Source organism: Dama dama, chromosome 18 (genome assembly GCF_033118175.1).
Source record: "Dama dama isolate Ldn47 chromosome 18, ASM3311817v1, whole genome shotgun sequence".
Lineage (NCBI taxonomy): Eukaryota > Metazoa > Chordata > Mammalia > Artiodactyla > Cervidae > Dama > Dama dama.
Genome location: NC_083698.1, coordinates 91591203 through 91609439, shown reverse-complemented (window position 1 = coordinate 91609439; position 18237 = coordinate 91591203). Strand labels below are relative to the sequence as shown.

Here is an 18237-nt window from a genome sequence, read left to right as displayed (position 1 = left end):
ATCCCGAGCACATGCTGAGATGCTGGGTGTGGGCGGGCATTTCTCAGAAGACACTGAGGATGGGGTGTTGCTGGTGAGAAAGGGGGTGACCACAGAAGGCATTTTTTTCTGAATCAAAACTGGGGTGGATTATTATGCCATAAGGAGAAGGAAATGGCAACCCATTCCAGTGTTCTTGCCTGGAGAATCCCGTGGACACAGGAGCCTGGCAGGCTACAGTCTAAGGAGTCGCAAAGAGTCGGACACGACTGAGTGAGTGAGCATATTATGCCATAATATTGAGTACAAAAATTGTCACTGTAATAGCATATCTGGGGGCTGAGATTAATAGGAGTGATTGACTCCTACATGGCCGATTTTCTCACACTATCTTAGACTGCAACACAAACTAGCTAGGTAATTCTGGCAAGACATTTAGCCACTTGGGCCCTCAGTTTCAAGAGTCTCCCAGCTTCGTGAATTGAGGATTATTGGTGGAGGAGGAAAGGACTAAGTAGAGTCACAGTGCAGGTGGGACAGCAAGGGGTAGGGTGGCAATTGAGAAAGGGAACCCAGTCCGTGCCTAGAGAAGGGTCCCTGGCGGGTCAGTGTGTATGCCTCTTGATTTTCTTGGACTGTATAATAGGGCTGTGGTGTGCAGGTTCACTGTTTTAATTAAGCACCCAGGCCTCTCTTCAGTGAGAAGTGATGGAAGGGAGTCTGCAGCCCCAGACAGAGGCACAGACACTCTGGAGGAGGGGCGCAGGGCACAGCCCCCTCCCCGGGGCTGCCAGCCTCTCCGGCACACTGCTGGAGACAGAGCAGGGCACAGAGAGCCCTTAATGGCCAAGCAGATTAGGAACATGGTTCCGGCTGAGGGCACAGAGCCCTGGAGAATGATAATCAAACTCCTTGCAGCCAGTCAAGCAGCTAAGCAGACAAGATCTAAATCAACACGCTTCTGTCTCCAGTCGGGCGGGCCCCCTCTCAGTGGTGGAATGGGGCTGTCAGCTGCAACATCCTGACCTCGGATTCCCTACTTGAGCCTGGTGCAGCACCAGATTTCCCAATGTCAGATTCACAAACATCTCTCATCCTTTGTGCTCGCTCCCCTGGGCTCGTTTTAGATCTGGCAAATGCAAGTCATCATTCTCAGGTGGCTCCCAAGCCATCGAGTGATCCAGCCACAGATGGGCAGCTCAACTCCCATGAACTATTTCAGCCTGAGGACCTGGCTGAGTTTTTTTTAGCCCCCTGTCACTCTCCAACATAGTCAGGATGCTTCCACGTTGATTCTTTATTCAGAGGCATTGTGAGGGTGGAATGTGAAGAAAACGTTTGTGATCTATTAATGTGCAAGTCTGGCCTGTCCCAGTGCTTCTCAAACTTGAACATGCACATAAATCATTTCAGGATTTTATGCAAATGCAGGCTGCAATTCCAGAGGCCCAAGGAGGGGCCTGATACACTGCATTTCTAATGAGTTCCCAGGTGATGCTGATTCTCTTAGTCCTTGAACTGTAATTCTAATAGCAAAGGTCTAGGTCAGTGCTGTTCTAAACATGTGAATTGTTTGTTAACAGCTTGCAACGAGATACATACAGACATTGAGAATGAGCTTTTAGAAATGTGGATAGTCATCTGACCTTGCTGCCACACCTTAGAGCGTGGTTGGTGAATCTGTATTTCGTGTCTTTAAATTTCATTTTTCTAATCATTTGTCTCTGTGGTTTTCGACAAAAGTGACCATCTACAATGGATTGGAAATTTTGCAGAACAACTCCTCACCACGGATAGAGTGAGCCGCGAAGGACTAGGTGATTTCTGGCATGCTGTGCAGGCACTGAGATTCTCTGAATCTCTGCAACTCGCGTACAGAGGTGCCCTGTCCGTAGAGGACAGACCCTAGCGGCTTGCGATCCCCACGGAGGATCCCCTGTCGGTCCTTGGCATTTCCTCACGTCGCCTGTTTTCCAAGCTCAGCTCAGTGTTTTCTTTCCCAGGCAGCATTCTGGGTATTTCAGACAAAGGTTGAACGTGTCAGGGGAGTTCAGGCTCTGCTGATGCCAGAAAGTGCCAAGTAGCAAGAGAGATTGCCAGCCAGAGAGCCTTTGAGCTCACGGCCTCGGAGGTACCCAGGCTGGGTCCGAGCACCCCACTCTCTCCATCCCTGGTCACTGAGCAGGATATAACTCTACTGGAGCAACCACCTGCCCGGCTCTGAGAAAGAAGAAGGCAGACTGAATAAAACAGGCCAGCCAGAAAGCTTCCTGCCTCGCGTGCCCTTGGGGGAGGGCTGGGTGTTAATGAGCCCAGCGCAGTCACAACAGGAATGAGGCCAGCTGGCGCCCGCCCACGTTTGACCCCGTGGTCCTTTGGCAGGACCCAGACTGCTGGGGGAGTGGTCGGAGATGAAAACAAGTCCGGCTGTCTCCCTGCAGCGGCGGTCTCTGTTGTTCTTGGCCCTGGTGGGCTGTCCCACAGGCTAGACAGGGCTGGGGCGGGGGGCTGACCTAGGGGAGGCAGGGTGGCAGGACCCATTTCAAATCTTGCCTCTTCTCTTCTACTCCTCACCCTTGGCGGGGGCTTCCCAAGTGATTTAGTGGTCAAGAATCTATCTGCCAAGCAGGAACAGTGGGTTCCATCCCTGGGTCTGAAAGATCCTTTGGAGAAGGATATGGCAACCCATTCCAGTATTCTTACCTAGAAAATCCCATGGACAGGGGACCTGGTGGGCTACAGTCCATGGGGTCGCAAAGAGTCATACAGGACTAAGCATGCATGCACGCACACACCCTTTGTGCCTGGTCCAACACTGGGCGGCTGTGGGTCCCCTTCTATCAATACTTTTTTCACGATTGATGATACACGCTCCCCTCTTCTGAGCTACAGGTGATCCCTCAACCATAGAAGCTCCACAGAACACCTCTTCATCTTTAATAAATGCTAGTTAGGTTGGAAAATCACAGAGAAAGGGGGTTAATATTGAATAATCCGGTGTTGAATTATCTTCATACATCCTTTGGAAATTAGCCACTCTGGTGTTCAAAAAAGATATGATTTCAGCTAAACTGGATTTAATTGAGTGGTTAGGTTTTGATTTGTGCTTTGGTTTGATGACCCAAAGCTGCTTTACCTTTCAACTGGGGTAATTCGTTAACAAGGTTTTAGTTTGGCCGCAGGAGGACTTGTCATTCAAAGTGTGTACATGTGTGGGCAGTCTCACTTTTGTAAAAGGGACTACTTGATCAGGCAGGCCTTTTGAGTTGTTCTTCCCCAAATGGAGATGAGCCAAGCTGTCCTGCTTGTTCTCCCTTGCTGTCTAAGACAAATGCCACTGCACATATTCCTGAAACAGGTATCCGGGGCTGGGGGTGGGGGGTGGGGGTCTGTGGCCAAGGAACCAAAACAAAGCTATTTGGTTGATCCAGCATTTGGATCCATGACAGTGATCTTGTTAGCCCTGTTCCATAGCTTTGGGCCTCTTAACACATTTTGTGAAACTGAACTTTAGTACAGGTGTTTACCAAAAGCGAGAAGGGATAAAGGGTCTTTGCAACCACATCTGTATACACTGTCCAAGTCTACTAAGACACTAAGAAGATTCACCTTCAAGATGTCTGGTACAGGCCTCTTTCCTTACCTCCCCCCTCACCTGGTATAGATGGGCCTTTGGATTCCCCAGAGCCACAATCATTCTTCATGCTCTGCTCCCTAGCTATAACCAAACTGAGACAAATTTCAGAGTGGCAGGGAACTGTTTAGCATATCATCTGCCTCGGATATTTATTGTAAGGACAGATGCTGAAGCTGAAGTTCCAATACCATGGCCACCTGATATGAAGAGCTGACTTATTTGAAAAAATCCGGATTCTGGGAAAGATTGAGGTCAGGAGGAGAAAAGGGTGGCAGAGGATGACATGATTAGATAGCATCACCACTTCAATGGACATGAACTTGAGCAACCTTCAGGAGAGAGTGGAGGACAGGGAAGCCTGGCATGCTGCAGTCCATGGGGTTGCAAAGAGGTGGACATGACTTAGTGACTGAACAACAATAACAACTGCCTTCAATGTTGGAAAATAGAGGAGCCAGCATCTATTCAGTGTGACTCAGCCAGACATCATAGCTCAGAGCTGGATACCCCAAGTTCCTAGGGACAAAGGACTTCTGATAATGTCTCCCCACTTTGCTTGTTGGGTAGTTGGTCTTCTTCTCCTGCCTCAGGCCCCCTGTGAGCTCTCTTGGACATTATATGACACCATATGTCAGGTCCACTAGTGCTGTGTTACCACTTGTGATGTTTAGCTAAATTGGCTCCCTGATCAGAGCACAGTTGTCTCTTAGATCTGGTTCATATTTTCTCTGATAGGGTAGGATAATCTCATGCTCATTTGTCCACTTCTACAGCCACAGTCACTGGATACTGTCTGTGTGTGTGTGTGTGTGCATGTGTACACGAGGCAGAGAGGCTAGAGCCTACCTTATTGTAATGTTAATTAACTCATTGCTCAGAACCACACCAGCCTCTGCAGTAGGAGAGAAAGGGGAAGCTGGAAGTGCTTGCTGTGGCCAATCATATGTGCTAAAGCTCTCTGAGCATCTGGAGCAAGAGGGACCCCCAAGAAAAGTTAGTGTCGTCCCCTTTTCTTTCCTTAACACAATGGGCTATGACTTAGCATGACTGTGTCTCCTGCATGACCAATATTTGGTCCAATTCCATAATGCTCAATCAGGAAAGCCCAGGAAGAGGACGGGAGTGGGGTAGGAGGTGAGAACACTTGGCATCATATATTCCCATATTTTTTACCAGTTCATTAAGAAATAAAAGGTGGCAAAGAATGCATGAAGGCCAAGTGGAAGGTTAGAGACTGGTGTAGTCACCTGATTATTTGAATATAAGTGAAAATGCTACGAGTTCTCTGTTCTTGAGAAACACCATACAGTCCCCCAAACCATTCCTCTGAGATGTGCATCAGTGCAGTTCTTACTAAGGGTGACCGCAGGGTCCTGTCCCGTGGGAGTTGATGGGTCAGGGGGTGCTCACAAACCTTGGGCCAGGTGGTTGCTCCAGAGTTGGGGCTGGAAATTAATTCCCCAAATGGAGATTTCATTGGAAGGGTTACCCCTCTGCCAGACAACGGTCTATATCTGGGGGGTGTGGTTCATAACAGGCCATCTGAGCCTGTGCAAGGACAGGTAAACAGAGACTCTGACAGACTCTGATGGAGTCGAAACGCATTGTAAATAGTTCTTTGGAAATGAGTCCCAGGAGTGTGCTATGAAGCTAGCTCTGTTTGCATTTGAAGCATGGCTGCTGGGAATTCTAACTAGTACAACACGGTCAGAAGACAATTTGTAAATATTTAGCAAGAACCTTTAAAAGATTCAGATCCTTTGAACTAGTGATAATTTTTTTTTGGTAGGAATCAATTCAAAGTTTAAAAAATGATGCTAATCATCAGCATACATATATCAGCATTATTTAGCTGAATTGGAATTAATCTAAATATCCATTTATAGAGGAATACTTAGGTAAATTATACGTATTATGCAGCCATTTAACATTTAGTTTAGAAAGGCCAGTATTCTAACCAATTCTTCTGTAATAACATTAAGAGGAAAAGCATGATACAATTAAAACTTTTTACAATGCATAAAAAAAAGATCCACCCAAAGTTTAATAATAGCCATGCTTGTAAAACAGGACTAGATGCAATTTACTTATATTTTTTTCTCCTTTTCTGTGTTTTTCTAAAGTTTTTGAATGCATATTTATTGTTTTTATAATGGAAAAAAATTAAAACTTTTAAGTGGAAAGAACCCCAGAGAATTGTTTAGAGAGCAATGAGGTTTGAGAACAGAGAGGTTTTAAACTATCAACCTCAAGGTCTTCAGCCCGCCAGTCAATTAACAGCAGTTACGGGGTGGGGTGGGATCTTTCTCTGAGTGGATCAGTGGGTTTGCTTGGTGGCTGGGCCATCTCATGACTCAGCCATGAGTGGGCCTCAGACTGGTGGCTTGTGAATGGAAGAATCAGCACGAACCTTCCCCCACTGCTGGTATAAATCCAACTGCCAACCAGAATTTATTAGGAGCTTTTAATGAAGGATGTGATGAGATGGTTGGATGGCATCACTGACTCAATGGACATGAGTCTGGGCAAACTCCAAGAGATAGTGAGGGACAGGAAAGCCTGGCGTGCTGCAGTCCATGGGGTCGCAAAAAGTCTGACATGACTTAGCAACTGAACAACAATAATGAAGGATGCACCCTGTTTTCAACTAAGGATGATACAGAAGAAGTACAAAGAACAAATGTTACCCCGAAGAACTTGCAGTCTTTTTTTTTTTTTTTTTCTATTTTTTGGCTGCACCCTGCAGCATGTAAGATTTTAGTTCCCCGACTGGAGACTGAGCAGTCTACAGTGGAAGGGCAGAGTCTTAACCACTGGACCACCAGGAAGTCCCAGAACTTGCATTCTCATTTAGGGATAAAACACAACTAAGACGTATAGACATGAAACAGTTCATGAACGTAATTACATTTATATACATATACAACATTACACATTATATACATATAACAGCATTTGACTGTGTATGCATCTGTGTGTGTATTTATGCTGTTCTGTCCTTAGTCGCTCAGTCACGTCCATCTCTTTTCAACCCCATGGATTGTAGCCTGCCAGGCTCCTCTGTCCATGGGGATTTGCCAGGAAAGGGTACTGGAGTGTTTTAGCCATGCCCTCTTCCAGGGGATCTTCCCAAACCAGGGATCCAACCCAGGTCCCCCACATTGCAGGTGGATTCTTTACTAGCTAGGCTACCAGGGAAGCCCCATGTGTCTGTATATGTATATGTAAATATACACACACATATGCATATTCACACACATACCTACAAACCGCACTCTCAAATATATTGGTAGCTCAGCCATTATATGCTGATTGTGCAGTGGAAAATAAGCACTTATTGTACCATGTTAGTAGCGTTGTCTTTGAATACAAAGGATGGCATGTCACCGCAGATCATTTCAATGACAATGATTGCAGACCATGCCCATCCTCTCCTCTCTGATTAATGAGTGGATGCTGTAGCGATCTCCATTTGCAAGATGCCACACATAGCAATTTAAAAATCTTGATCATTTTGCCTAAATTGACTAGGCATGCTTAGGGTGAAAAGCTCCTAGTGAGCTTGGGAGACCCTGCCACAGGTGTCTCATCTTTGTTTCTCACCTGGATTTCTCCAGCTGAGATGGAACAGCCCTCTAGGTGTTGGTGATGAATGCACGAAGCATGGAGCAGCTTGTGTGACAGGTGCCAGGAGCAACAAGAATTGTGCTTCTGTGCTGTGCTCCTCAGCTGGTCGGATATTACCCAGGCAGACAAGGCAAACAGCCGCCGAGAGCCTTTCACCCAAGCCAAGGGCAGCATCACTCTGACCCCTGAAATCCGGCTTTGGTCTGAGCTCCCCCGCTTCCTCTTCTCGGGGCTTCAGGAGCAAGGGAACAGCCAGCCTGTTTGCTCAGTCTGAGACGGCAAATGCAGACAGACGATGCCTCAGAAGGCGCATCCAGGGGTCTCCCCCTCACCCTGCACAGGAAAGAGACAGTGGCTTCCTTTCCCCCTTCTCCCTCGTCTTTTCAAATCCCTGTGGCTTTATTTTTTTCTTTTTTCTCCCTCAAAGCAAACCAACAGATAGAAGTGTGAATAATTGATTGAGAGAACCTGCAATGACTAACAGTTCTGGTTGGAATCTCTCTCGCTCAGGAAGCCTGGGGTTGCAGGGGGAGGTGATCTGAATGATAACCAGGCTCCTCTGACTCCTGCCCTGGAGGTGCTATAGGGGGCCCCAGAGGTGCCGCAGGGGGGCCCTGGAGCCTGTGACCACCTGGTGGGGTCTGGGTCCTCAGATAGAGGTCTGTATGCTGGGCAAAAGGTGCCAGATCCTGGAATCTGTTCTAATCTGACTTGGATCACACCAGGCATGGTCTCCAGATTTACCCCAATGTGTGTGTATGTGCCTAATAGAATACGGGCTAGTGGTGTAAATTCTTTGCCTTGTTAATATCAATGCCAGATGTTACCAGACTATGTTGTACACAGTGTAATGTCACCTGAAATTTCAAGTGTTGTTTTTGAATAAAAGATTCTGTGGTTAAATTTGGGTCATGCTTTCTAGCCTTCTCTCTGAGATTCACCATTGTTGTTGTTGTGCAGTTGCTAAGTCGTGTCTGATTCTTTGCAACCCCATGGACTACAGCACGCCAGGCTTCCCTGTCCTTCACTGTCTCCCAGAGTTTACTCAAACTCATGTCCACTGAGTCAGTGATGCCACCCAACCATCTCAATCCTCTGTCATCCCCTTCTCCTCTTGCCTTCAATCTTTCCCAGCATCAGGGTCTTTTCCAGTGAGTCAGTTCTTTGCATCAGGTGGTCAAAGTATTGGAGCTTCAGCTTCAGCACCAGTCCTTCCAATGAATATTCAGGGTTGATTTCCTTTAGGATTTACTGGTTTTATCTCTTTGATGTTCAAAGGACTTTCAAGAGTCTTCTCCAGCACCACAGTTCGAAAGCATCAATTCTTTGACACTCATATACTTAAGTATATTAAAATAACCTAGAAGTCTAGCAGTAAATTTTTTGTTTGCATTTGCTTTCCCCAAACTTTTTTGACGTAGAATCACATTTTGGGTCACATTTTTGGAAAAAAAAAAAAGAAACGAAAACATTTTGTTTGACACTGGACCATAGTATAAAACTTAGGAAAATACTGATGGATGCATTTCAGCCCTCAGCTCATTCCTAAAACACATGGTGAGACTGGAGATATGAGTTTGAACCGTACTTCTGTCTCATCCCAGCTGAGAGACGTAGCAGGAGTCTCTGAGCCTCAGTTGCCTCATCTAAAATAGGGATAAAAACCAACCAACCAACCATTCAAGCCCCCAGTTTCACGTCCTACTGGGTGTATTGTATGAATAGTGCCTATGACAGTGCTTGAAATGTAGGAGAAACTCTATAATCTAGTAGTGGAACTGAACATAAATATAACCGGTGGTAGATAAAATTGCCTTGAAGCTAAGCAGAACTGATTCAGGTCCATTGTGGAAAGATGAGTATCCAGCTCAAGAAACTTCAGCACTGTCCTCAGTAACCTGATTTCCTGTCTTATTCCTAACCTTTGCTGTAGGAAGTTCCTCCTGGTATCTTGCCTAGTTCACTCTAGTTAGAAGTAATGTCTTCCTCTGCAGCAGTGGTTCCTCAACCAACCACATCGGCATCACTAGCATCATCACTTAGACCCATACATTTAGAACCCAGACTTACACAGTCAGGGACTCTGGAGGTGGGGACCAGCCTCTGGGGTTTTAGCAGATTCTCCAGGTGATGTTCATACTTGCTGAGGTTTGAAAAACTCTGCCTAGAAGGATTATCTCTATTGACTTTGCCAGGAACTCTCAGAGCTCCCTCCTACATGGCCCCTTCTCCTGTTGCTTTGAATCTCTCCTATCTCCTCTGCAGCCTGCCCACAAAGGACGGTCGTCTGTTTCCTGGGTTCTGGGAATGTTGGCAGGTTTCTTAAAATCAAGCTTATGAAATTCTCCAAGGCTGGCAACCCTCCAAGCTTAGGCAACATCACCTAAGGGATGCAGGGCCACATCTCCTCATGTGCTCCCTCCAGGCCTCCCCCCACTAGTCTCTAGACAAGTCCTCAGATCCACCCATCTCTTCTAGTGCTGTGTTGCTGCCAGGGACTGGGTGGGTTGAGCCAAGAGGGCCTCAGTATTGCACTGGAGGAAAAACAAGCTCTCAGGGGAGAGGTGCTGGCTAAGTGTTCCTCCTGGTTATTACCCCCGGGGCCTGGTCCTGCCCTTTGCACGTGGGTACGTAGCTGCAGATTCCACAGGCTGCTCTCTGCGGGGAGTTGGGCAATAGATAATAAATGTCCGGAGAGCTGTTTCTTTGGTATTTCGGTTCATTAAAAAAGTTGTCTGTAGTTCCCAGAAGCCCCAAGGGGAGGGGCTGCTTCTACTCCTGGAATCCCATGTGGGGCCAGTTTCAGCAACTCCCAACCAATTCTCAAGCCACAAGTAAGTCAACACCTTATATGAGGTGGTGAGCCTGCCTTGGGGGTATGTATATAGAGGAGATGTTGGTAGTTGGCTTCAAGATCATATGTGCAGATAGCAAAGGTCAGACAAGAATTAATTTAAAAACTGGTCTCCAACCCAAAGCCTTGAAACCTAAAGACAGTGGGGTAGGGTAAGATTGGATGCGATCATTTACTGCTTGGGAAATTCGCAGAGTTAATATGAAGAGCTATACCCTCGGTTTCAGGAATGTGTGACTATGTGCTTAGTCACTCAGTCATGTCCAGCTCTTTGTGACCCCACGCACTGTAGCCTGCCAGGCTCCTCTCCATGGGATGTCCCAGGCAGGAATACTGGAGTGGGTTGCCATTTACTCTTCCAGGGGAATTTACTGACCTAGGCATCGAACCTGTCTCTCCTGAGTCTCCTGCATTAGCAGGAGGATTCTTTACCATTGAGCCGCCTGGGAATACTGGTTTCTAATGTTGACTTTGTCACTGTCGGTTTGTGACTTTGGGCAAGATTGTTTTTTCATTCATTCATTTTTTTTTTTTCCTTCAATGTTGGATTAACACTCTTTGTGCTCTTGGCACTATGCTAGTCGCCTGGGGTTACATCAAAGAGTAAAGCGCATCTCTGTTCAAAAGTGGCCGACAGTCTAAGGTGACATATAGAGGCAGGGCTTTCATGGAGGTACTCACAGAATTCAATGGGAACCGGAGGAGGAGAGTCATGAATGCTTTTGGAGAGAGGAATGCTTTACTGATAAAACTTTGAGATGCTCCCTCCATTTCTTCCTCCCCTCCAATGATTTCATAAAAGCCAGGTCTTATCAGTGTAGGCCAAGTTCTCTCTTGAGTATCACAGGTTCCCAGAATGAGAAGGGAGGATGAAAAATTGCCTGGTTTAGCCACCTTTGGATGTTTCATACCCCCTCCTACAATATACCCCCTCCCTTGCCTATACGCAACCACCCAGCCAAGTTTCTGTCCAGCTTACACTTGAGCAGCTGCACCAACTTTTATAGACATCTGTTACACACAGGAGAACTAGTGGTCATTTCAGAATTTTTAAATACGAGAACAGATACCCATTTCAGAATTGTGTTGGCTGCCATGTTGGTTTAAAGGAGACTAGATCCAACTCGAGGTATATCCCAAGACCCTTGAGTGGAATTCCAAATTTCAGTGGCTTCAAGAAAATCAGGGGTGGAGGGGCTTTTGAATATTCTAAGTCATTCTCATTTTCTCTTTCCTTAAACCCCATTTAACAAATGAGAGATCTGGGGCCCAGAGGAAAGAAATGACTGGCCCAAGGTTGCAGTTTGCCTTGGTTGTTATTCATGAACCTTCCTGGAATGTCTGATAGTTTCTCAGGGAATGGGGAACTTGTAAGGACACCGCTGTGGCCTCTGGTGGTTGAGGATGAGCAGAGTCTGCAGAAACCTGCCACCAGAAGGGCTCAGGATAGCCCCCAGCACTGCACACTTCATACCTCCTCCTCACACCACCCTAACGTCCAGGGGTTGTGCTATATTTGAGAGGGTTTGCATTATCCAAAAAGTCAGAAATAATCACCCAGAACATGCCACATGCCAGCTAGGTACCAGAAGTGGTAAGAAGCTGAAACTGTGAAGTAAATACTCCTCCCCAGGCTTCCCTGGTGGCTCAGTAGTAAAGAATCCACCTGCCAATATAGGAGACACAGGAGATGCGGGTTCGATCCCTAATCCAGGAAGATCCTGCATGCCATGGAGCAACTAAGCCCATGTGCCGCAACTACTGAGCCAGCACTCTAGAGCCCAGGAACCACGACCTCGGAAGCCTGCGTGCCCTTGAGCCCTTGCACCGCAACTGGAGAAAAGCCTGGGCGGCAATGAAGACCCAGCACAGTCAAACATTAATAAATGAATATTCCTCCTCTTTGCTCTAAAGCACATCTCCAGTCCTACATGGCTGGAATAACTCTTTGTGGCTTGAGAGCATTCGACCTCTGGCACATGAGAGCAAAATCGCTTCTGCGATGTGAGACGCTGAGCTGTGACGGTTAGTGCCTCCACGTGGGTACAGTCGTGATTCCTGAGGATAACGTGGGTGCTTCTGACAGAAACAAGATAATTGGAGAACTTTAGTCTCAGCATAGATGGTTGTACTGGGAACACACAGCTAGGGGTGGGGGGGCGGGGGTCAGGGATGGAGTCACTGGGTGTTGCCCAAATCTTCTCTCCCGATATCAAGGAACAAGGACTGTGTTGGTAGGAGTTGGTGAATTGTTCTGAAGTCCCCATCAGCCTCCCACAGGGTCTCAGCTCCCTTCTCTCAGCACCCAGCTCCTATAGTCCTGAAGCCTGGGTACCTTTTCCTTTCTTTTCTCTCCTCCCAGACAGTGTTGGGAGAAACAGCGCTTTGTCAGGCCGGCTCCTCAGCCCTTCCCTCTTCTCAGCCCGGGTCTCTCGCGTTCTAATCATTACCTCCAGCCACAGCTTCCCTCTCACAGACGTCTCCTGGAAAGCAAAGTGATTTTCAAGTAGAAAGCAGAAGCTCCTCTGCCGGCTCTGTGCTGGTGGCTGCTGAGGGGCCCGAGTCAATCAGACAGTCCCTCCAAGCAGCAAAGCGCTGAGGCGGGGAGCGGGCGTGATGGGCAGGAGGAGGGCAGAGGCTGGCTCTGCGGATGCTGCGAGGATGCCTGGCAGCCCTGTCTCATGTGCTGCGTGGGTACCACAGGTGGGGGGAGAGTCACATCTTATCCTCCAGGTTTCCTCCCTACTCATCCCTGCCCTCTCTTTTCCTCCTCCTCCTTCTCTCTCTCTTTTTAAGTTTGAGCATGAAGAAACCTGAGTCTGGGAAAGCTCTATGCTTATCAGAGAAACACATTCTTCAAGAGCCATCCTATGAGTGTCGATAAACAGGAGGCAGAGGGCGTTCAGCTTGGGGGAAAAAAAGATCTTTAGAACTGAAATCATTTGAAACAATTTGGGGAAGACGAGGAGACCTGGCTGTATTTTGGGGCCTGGCTGTTTTCCAAGTGTGTCCCCGGAAACAAGGCCACTGGGCAGTGTTTAATAATATAAACATCTCTTATTCACCGGCTCTTGCTAAATAGCCTTTCGGAGACAGAGAGAGAGAGACGGTTCATCTTATTGTCTCACAGAGAATATCTGGGGAGTGCTGTGTAAAATTTTTTCCCTCTGTGTTTTGTTTTTTACAAAATTCATGCGGCTGGTGCTCGCTTCGGCAGCACATATACTAAAATTGGAACGATACAGAGAAGATTAGCATGGCCCCTGCGCAAGGATGACACGCAAATTCGTGAAGCGTTCCATATTTTAAAAAAAAAAAAAGAGGAAAAAAAAAATTCATGAGGCTGGGAGAGGAGTTTTTGTTGTCATTCATGTTGAGAACTACGCAAGCAAGATAAGTTTCTCCATAAGCTAGTGTTGCCCAGGCCTGGGATTAGGCTCATCCCACTGAAAGCCTGGAGGTGATTAACCCTGCTTCACATCAAAGTCAAAAGGTGACCTCGGCGTCAGGGGGTGGGGTGGGGGGGTGGGGACAGAGGCACAAGGAAGCTGGGGTGCAGGTGGGGCCTGGTTGACAGTCAGCCTGTGTCCCTACTAGGACAGTTCCAGTGACCACATCTCCCAAGAATCCCCAACCCAGACCCAAGTCAGAGGCAGGGACCGATGGGTGAAATCCCAGGCAAGGGGTGTGGCCTCCACTGCAGAATGGAGATATTAGGAGGCTGGGAGGCCTGCTCTCCTGCCTGCGCAGATTGATCAGGGCTCCTGACAAATGGTTATCGCTCAGCAAATCGCTTCCTGCGAGCACAGATTTCGCGGCAGCAATTTCGTTTCCTTATGGTCGCTTCTTGCGGAAAGCGCCTTGCCTAACATCACTGTTTATAGTCATGAAGTCTGAAGGGCCTTCAAAACAGCACCTGTAAAGGAAGGTATTTGGGAGAGCAGAATCAAGTATAAATGGAGAGAGGCAGCCACTTCTTGGGATCCTGTTATTGCGGGACTCTGCAGCAGTGCCTGCATGCGTGTGAGCCCGGGACACCCTCCTCTCTCCCCTCCCCGTGTCCGCTTGACCGTGCTGTGCCTCCTGGTGCCATGGGTCTGCGTCCCTGACCCTGGGTATAGGCCCCTAGGACTTTCCAGGAACTTTGAACAATCCGTGGGCTGAGGTTCTGTAAGTGTCAGGCGTCTGTCTATGGTCACGCTCATGGACCAGCCATCCACTCTTTTATATCAAGTGAGTTGGAAGGAAATATCACTCCCTGCCTCCCTTGGTTTCTATTAACCTTTTAAAAAACATTATGTATTTATTTATTTGGCTACGTGGCGTCTTAGTGGTAGCACTCAGGATCTTCATTGCAGCATGTGAGATCTTTAGCTGTGCCACGTGGGATCTAGTTCCCTGGCCAGGGATCGAACCTGAGCCCCCTGCTTTGGGGATTGTACCCGGGTCCCCTGCATTGGAAGGGTAGAGTCTTAGCCACTAGAACACCAGGGAAGTCTCTAACCCCTTTCTTTTCTAAATTGCATGCATGGTCCCCCAGCTCCATACACGTAAACTCCAGCGGTTCCAAGTTGTGCTTTTCTCTGTTTCCCCACCTCCCTGAAGAACATATCTGGTCTTTTCTGTCTTTAGCACCCTCCCCACCTTTTTGACTGTCCTGAGAGCTCCTCCTCAGCTCAGATGTCACCTCCTCCCAGAAGCCTTCTCTGATCTGTCCCTCTCTCCCTCCTAGTCCTGGAGCAGAACACATCACCCCACTTAATGGACTGCAGCTGGACTCCTCGATAGCCCCATGTTTTCATAGATCACACTGTTTCGGTCATTTCATCATGTGTCTGGCATCTGTTCTTCCTGGGTCCTGCATGAGACACAGTCGGGCAGGGCAGTTGACACCTGTCTGGTCCCCAGTGGCTCACGAGAGTCTTTGGTGAATAGAGTTAAAGGCTGGGGGAGCCCTGTCCATAGCACTTTTTTTGAGCCTCCAGTGACTTTCCCACTTGTTGGGGGACACCCAGACTTCTGGACTCTCAGGAAGATGTCTCTGTGAGTTGAATGATGTTATCCTAGATACTCTAGGGCTGGGCTGGGTCAGAGGTAGGGAGTCTGAGTCTCTGGAGGCTGCTTAAAGGCAAGGACCAGGATGAGGTGGATCTAGACAACTGAGGCTAATCGACACCTGCCCCCAGAAGTCTCTGTGGGACCAGGTGCCTTTCCTGCCCTGGCCCTGCCCAGACCTCCACCAGGATGCAAAATCCCTCTGCTTTGGAATAAAGAACACAGATAGGTGGGGAGCGTCCATGCCACAGCCGTTGCTGATGTGAGCTGTGCTGTCCAGGAAGGAAGTGGGGAGGGCAGGGAGCAGTCCTGCCTCTGTTGGTCTTTCCCATGCACTCTTGTGCACATTGCTTATCAGAGTAGCTCTCTGATACCTTAGAAACGATGGAGGGTTTGTCCTGGGCAGAAATAAACTTGTCAGGTAATGGCTGGGACTGATTCTTGATGCCTTACCACCACATGTGTTTCCCCCCTGGAGAAAGCTGGAGCACTTTTGTGGATTTAAGAGCAAGTGTGCCTGTTTGAATTGATACTAAAATTGCTGTGTGGAAGTGATATGGTCCCTGTTGGTGCCAGCACTTCACACAGATTTGTCTAGAAGTGAAGATCATGTTGCTAGCCGTGATATTTCTTAGTCTTAGTCTTAGTCTTAGGGCTAGGGTTCAAGGGCTTAACAAGTGGAGCTCCTTGTGCAATAGTGGAATAAAAACCCAGAACCAGCACCAGCTCCCATCTCTCATGAAGACGCTGGGGCGTGTTCATCTCTGTGGGTTTCTGATGGATGCGTTCTAATACCCACCGGTGATTTCTAATTACCAGCTGCTCATACTCCACCTCCCTCCAGCCTCTCTTGGCTCAGACCTGGCATCTCCCAACAGCTCCTCCATTGTGACACCCTGCCCATCTCGTGAAGGAGTCCGTCGGGTGGTATTAAGCATCGTGAATCAGCCCTTCAGAACTGAGAGTGAGAGGCCCTGATAGAATTGCATGTGACAGGGGAGATAAATCCACCACCGTGCCCCAGTCCAAATGGACACGATCAGCCAGAGCTGACGGCAACCTTAAGGGATCAGGCATAGATTAAAGCCAGGGAGGCTTTCAAATGCAGACGTCCGTTAATAAATCACGTGTTGGAACTGGTCGGCTTACTCCTTGGGTCCCCTCTTAATAAAGACCAGAAGGATGAGCATCTCCGTCCTCCAAGCAGGCATGCACGGGAGTCCGGCTGCCATCTTGGCCTGGCCCAGGTCAGCATCAAACGGCTCATGATTATTCTCTGATGTGCAGCGGCTTGTGTGTGGCTGCACCGGCAGCTCTGCAATCAATCCCAGCTGCTGGGCTGGAGGGTAGGGGCCTGCAGCCACCTGAGCCTCAGGTTGGGATCATCTCTTATATCCCCATTAAACTCTGGGCCCCTACCACATGGGAGCGTTTAAGGGGAAAATGAGATTTTATTAAAGCCAGGGGACCTCCCTGACTGAGTCGAAAGCCTAATCGGAGCCGTAAGGATTTCTTATCGCAGATGAAAAGTTCCCTATTTTCCCAGATTCCTCCCTTTTGTGACTGCTGAATGCCCCCTCCTCTACCCCAGCCTTTCCATGAGCGTCTCATTATTTAAAGTCATGGTGCAAATGCCAGAAAGCCGTTAGTAGCCAAACCATTCAACAGCGTTTTTTTCCCCGCTAATGAAGGCCAGCGGTTTTGCATGTATGTGGTTTATAGTCTGAACACAATGACTTCAAAAGGCTCCTGAGTTTCAGAGCGATAATGTGATCTGGATTTCCAGGGGAAAATAAGACAAGCCAGAAAGGTGTATGTCTGCCTCTGAGACTCTTGCACCTTGAGGTGTCTGTGACTTAAATGTGCCAAAACTGCCCCTGTGGTCTCAGCAACTCAGTCTGAGAAGTTGGTGCCCAGCTCCAGTCATAGAATCCTGGTGTGTAAGGAATGGTTGCCTTTTCTTTCCCATCCTCTAGACTTCTCCTCTAGACCTTGGGAAGGACTTTATAAGACTGGGCATGGCCAGTGGTGGAATCACTGGATGCTGAGTCTGGGGATGAAGCTGGCAGTGAAGTTCAGGCAGGACTTATGGGTAGCCAGGGCTGGTCCATGTACCCTATGAAAGAAAAGTGAAAGTATTATTCACTTAGTTGTGTCTGACTCTTTGCGACCCCATGGACTGTAGCCTGCCAGGCTCCTCTGTCCATGGGATTCTCCAGGCAAGAATACATCCTGGAGCGGGTTGCCATTTCCTTCCATGTGCCCTATAGGCTTTGCATTGCTTCCACTGTTAGGGCACATCATCCCTCAGCCACTTTCAAAACTTGAAATCGTCAGCCGTGCAAAATGGGGATAATCATATTTACCCACCCCCATAGTATGTGGGGGAGGGGGGCGCTTCCCTGTTGGCTCCATGGGTAAAGAATCCACCTGCCAATGCAGGAGTTGATGCGGATTTGATCCCTGGATCAGGAAGATACCCTGGAGAGGGAAAATGACAACCCACTCCAGTATTCTTGCCTGGAGAAACCCATGGACAGAAGAGCCTGGCAGGCTACAGTCTAAAGGGTCACACAGAGTTGGATATGACTGAGTGACTAAGCACATAATGTGTGGTAGATTAAAAGCAATAATGGATGCTAAGCCAATAGAAAAGTGTCTGGCAATAGTAAGTACTCGGTAAATGTTTAGTCATTTATAATGGCATTGCTTCAAAGTATTTTATGACTTTGCAAGTAGACGCTTATGAAATGTCAGTTTCCTGAGAACTGCCCTCCTCTCCATGCCAAACCCTTTACAGAGCCCACAGGCATAGGTTATTTTCTGTAAGCATCCCAACTTTCCCTTTCTATAGTGAGAGAGTTGAGCCTTCAAGAACTTACATAATACCAGCAGAACCAGAATTTCATTTATCAGATATTTATCAAGTGCTTGTTGTGTGTCTGGCTTCCCTCGTGGCTCAGTGGGTAAAGAATCTGCCTGCACTGAAGGAGATGCAGGCAGATGTGAGTTTGATCCCTGGGCTGGGACGATCCTATGGAGGAGGGCTTGGCAACCCACTCCAGTATTCTTGCCTGGAGAATCC

At 48.0% G+C, this 18237-nt stretch overlaps 1 protein-coding gene and 1 non-coding gene across 2 annotated transcripts in view; both read left to right on the top strand.

Annotated features, from left to right (window-relative positions):
- Positions 1 to 18237, top strand: part of PLXNA4 (plexin A4) — a 472117-nt gene that overhangs the window by 196846 nt on the left and 257034 nt on the right. The gene's annotated exons all lie outside the window — the stretch shown is intronic.
- On the top strand, positions 13299 to 13405 carry LOC133073128 (U6 spliceosomal RNA). The gene has a single exon (XR_009696838.1). It is a non-coding gene; the product is annotated as a U6 spliceosomal RNA (small nuclear RNA).